Below are 4,083 nucleotides of genomic sequence, written 5' to 3'. Positions count from 1 at the left end.
TTAGTTCTGTTTAGCTCAAACCAGGACAGTGAATCAAAACTTCACACTGAGTGTTAGAGAGTGATCCTCAATGACAGATAACGGGCAAACTGGAATAATGTGTGATTCTGGCACCACTCAGTGGGCGAGTTGTTTGCTGTGGAATTGGTAGTGATGCTCAGGTGTGGATCTCTGTTTTAATTCTCGCTGTGTAATTTCCTGTTGATTCCTGTCTGCGCTGAGATGTTCACATCTGTTGCTGATGCAGCGTGGTCTCTTTTTATCTTCTCAGGAGCCAGTTTTATCCAAAGAGCAGCCGGCATTTCAGTACAGCAGCCACGTCTCCCTGCAGGCGTCCAGCGGTCACATGTGGTAAGAAGCACTTGGTGCTGCAGTAGTGGCTTAGCTGTAGGAGCTGGGACACAGTTTGCAGTCTGGAGTTATGGCTGAAAGGTGGGGAAGTGAACTGGACAGGACATACTTGATGGTTAAAATCTCTATGAGCTCTACAGCAGTGTCCCCGTTAGCGATAAGAAGATCTGGTGATTCCCTGCACCAAGAGAGGTTCCAGGCTGATTTATTCTCCGACTGTGGTTTGTGCTAGGCTAGATTTGAAAAGTGGTTCCTGGTCTTGGTTTCAGGCCTTGGTGCAAGAGGCAAGGCTTGGTGCTGGTGTTTCCCCGGGCAGCAGGGTTGCGCACACTGATGTCCTCTTTGGAGAGGCCTGGGCTTTGATTCTGTCCCGAAGTGAAGCCGTGCAGTTCTGTGTCCACAAGGAACTGGCACCTGGGGTTATTCCCAGTTAAGGCCAGATAAAGCTCTCTGTAACTGGTGTTCAAGTCCTTTCTTCTGTAAGCGCAGGTAGGAAAGTGCTCAGCTGAGTCGTTCATTTCCTGTGCTGCGGGGTTAAAGCAGTTTCACTCCACATTTCAGCAGGGTCGGCACATTTAGTGTCACCTCTGAGTGGACAAGAAATGCACGGCCACCTCTTGCTGTCTGTGCCACAAGTCCTTCTGACTTGCGTTTTTAAAGTAAATCTGTCTGAGTTGAGCTGCCTTGGGACTGCCTTTGAGTTGAGAAAGCAAGGATACTCCCTTGTTTGTCCTGTTAAACATTCTGACTTGCCTGAATGCCTACCCTGGGGAGTAAAACCAGCTTGTCTAGTGGCTTTTCCCTCTCTGCATGCATCTTGAAGAAAAGTAGAGAAAGGTTCTGCAGCTCAGAAGATACTCAGCTTGACTTTGGTGTCCTTTCTGTCAGGAGAATCTGCTTGTTTATCTCCAGGATCCTCTTGTCCGTGTCGTGTTCTGTAGTTCAGGGCAGTAAACAAATTCCTTGTTAGTACAAGGACAGACAGAGGCAGTAATGAAATGGCTTTTCTGAAATGCAAAGCAGAAGCTATTCCAAATGTCAGCTGTGATGGGATGTCGTATTGTCGCAGACGTCTTAACCAACAGAGCTTCTGCCAAGAAATACAAACCTGAATTTACGTGTAATTGGTTTGTAAAAATAGCTCAGACGCATCTCTCCTGTGGGTGGGAGTTAGGTAAACACCACTGCTGCTGGAGTGCACTCACCTCCTGCAGGCTCCAATCACGACATCGTTATTTGGGAAGCGTGTGTTGGAGATGTGATGTAAACCGCCCAGGAGTTTTCCAGTCACTGAGTCATCTTGGCAGGCAGATGTCCTTGCTGTCGGACCCGCAGCAGACGCAGCCCCGCAATCCCTGCGCAGGATACGGAGGAGCTCACGTCTTGCCTTCTAGCTGACAATTCCTAGCTGTTTTTCTCCCCGGCTTCAGTGTGATCTCTGCCGTTATTTTGCAGGGGCACTTTTCGATTTGAGAGGCCCGATGGCTCCCACTTTGATGTCCGAATCCCACCCTTTTCTCTGGAAAGCAACAAAGACGAGAAGACCCCCCCCTCCGGCCTTCACTGGTAGAGCAGACCGAGTGCCGAGACCCACAGAGACCTGTGTGTGGTGTAGACCTTTGCCTCCCCATTACGCTGCAGCCAACAACACGGAGCTTTTAAACATTTTAAACCATTTTTGTTTTAACTGTTCTCTAACGGGGAGGCTTTTTGGAACTTTAATACTGGCTCTCTCAGGCTGCTTGTAAACGTAAGCTGTGTTCCAGTTAACCCTTTCCTCTGTGGCACCTGCTGGGGTTGGAGCTGGGGGACGTAGATCAGTGCTGCAGCAGAAGATGCCCCCTCGGCAGGCCTGGACCCTTTCCACTGTGTTGTGAATTCTCTGCGATGTGAGGTTTCTCTAATAAACTGGCCCTTCCAGTTGCAACCAGTCTTCCTTTATAAACCAAGGCCTAGGTTTTGCATCCAGCCTGCCCCGGCTTGTTGCTCCCCACCTTGTTCCTGTGCAAAGTGGAGTCAGCCCAGACCTTGTGCCGCTTCAGAAGGCAGCAGTGAGGATGTTTTATGGAGCAGAAATGTGAGCTCAGCCTTCCTGCAGCGCGGCTGCTTTCTGGGATGCAGCCAGCGTGTGGCAGAGCTCCGCTCCTCTTGGCACGGCTCGTCTGGGCTGCGCGCTGGAGCGATGCAAAGCCCGTTTTCTTGGAGGAAGGAGCACAGAGGGGGCGAGGCGCGTGGTCCTGAGCAGGCTGCCACAGTGCCTGGTGTGCGCTGAGCACCAGGCTGCACGTTGTGATGGCACAGGGATGCTGAGGGGGGACCCTCCCTCACTGCAGGGGTGAGGTCCCAGCCGCTGGAGGGTCCTTCCCTGCTCACACCACAGCTGTAGCCGTGTTTCCTTGGTAGTTCTGTTTCAAGCTGCTGTGCTTTCAGCCATGGTGAGGTGGTGCTTGGCTTTCTGCTCCTTGCTGAGCTTGGGGAGTTGGGATTTTTTGCTAGTGTGTATGGAGGGCCTTGCAGAACCACGCAGGTCAGCGAAATACCCCTAAGCTTATGATGTGTGGATTTGTGGAGGTTTTGTTTCTATATGCAGAGGCCCGGTCCACAGTGCGAATCAGGCTCTTTTTTACCAGCCAGAGCAGCTCTTGGCAGCTCTGAGGACTGCAGAGATCTGGAGAGACATCAGCCTCCATGGTGGGACCCTGACTTGCAGGGACAGAGGTAGCTGGCTTTGTGATAGGAACCCTAGGCAGAAAAAGGTTCAAACCTTGCTCCTTTCCTGGGTCTTGGTTAGAAGACAAGGTGTAACACTCGCAGGACTGCTGGTTTTCCCCGACGCAGAAGTATTCTCGTTCTCCCCTCTTCCCCCAGGTCCCTTCTGAGCAGCCCCTCTGCAAGGATGCTCTCCTGAGCATCCTCTTGGCTGATGGACAAACAGCCCTTGGAAGTGCCAGTGGGAGAGACTTGTGTGCTGTGCCACAGCCAGTGGATGCCTGTATAGAAAGATTTAAGCTCTGATGAAGCAGTAGTAATTACCTGTCACAGGTTTCTTTTGTGTCTCCTTCCTGTCAGGTAGGACATGCTGTCTGCACTGCTTTTAGGAAGGTTTAGGCAGCCAGCCTGCTTTTAGGGGTAGAAAAGGATCCGTAAGGAACAGCCCACAGCTGACAACCCCATGCTGCCTCTGTCAGGCTGATTTATTCGCAGGAGGAAAAGAGAGGGGTAATTCACATTCAGAGGAAGCAGGACCTGCAGGAACGTGCTCTTTTCTTTCCCTTCAGTTACCAACCTCGGCTTTACAGGCAGTTGCAACGCTGCTGTCACTGTGTAACCCTGCCGCTCGCCTGCCCGTGTTTCTGGGGTGCCGTGGACCTAACGTTCCCCGTAACAAGCAGAGTTATGTGCCTAAGTGATGGCATGGTCCTGGGTGCAGGGGCTCTGCTGGCGCCGGGCAGAGCAGCGTTTGCAGCGTGGTGTGTTTGGTGTGACAGGTACGGCTGAGGCCTCGGCCCCAGAACAGCGGTTCTTGGCTGGCTGATGATTGCCAAGAACCGAGGTGACCAAGCGGGGCCAGGACGAAGCGGCGTGGGCAGCGCATCTTTTCGCTTGCTCGGTCTGTGGAGCGGGACAGAGGCCTGGGTGCGAGGCCGAGGGGCTTTGGGCTCAGGGTGGGCCCTTTCCTTTAACTGCTGCTTCCCACAGGAGCGTTCCGGGAGCGCGGGCGGGGCCGCCTTC

The 4,083-nt window shown here is 52.7% G+C and overlaps 1 long non-coding RNA gene across 1 annotated transcript; it reads left to right on the top strand.

Moving 5' to 3' along the window:
• The first annotated feature begins 270 nt into the window (after positions 1-270).
• On the top strand, positions 271-2,278 carry LOC104547541. Its single transcript, XR_728192.1, has 2 exons — positions 271-351; positions 1,807-2,278. It is a non-coding gene; the product is annotated as an uncharacterized LOC104547541 (long non-coding RNA).
• The last annotated feature ends 1,805 nt before the right edge of the window (positions 2,279-4,083 follow it).

This window comes from Mesitornis unicolor, unplaced genomic scaffold, assembly GCF_000695765.1.
Source record: "Mesitornis unicolor isolate BGI_N332 unplaced genomic scaffold, ASM69576v1 C13550222, whole genome shotgun sequence".
Lineage (NCBI taxonomy): Eukaryota > Metazoa > Chordata > Aves > Mesitornithiformes > Mesitornithidae > Mesitornis > Mesitornis unicolor.
Note: the sequence above shows the minus strand (reverse complement) of the source record. Positions and strands in the feature narration are given on the sequence as shown.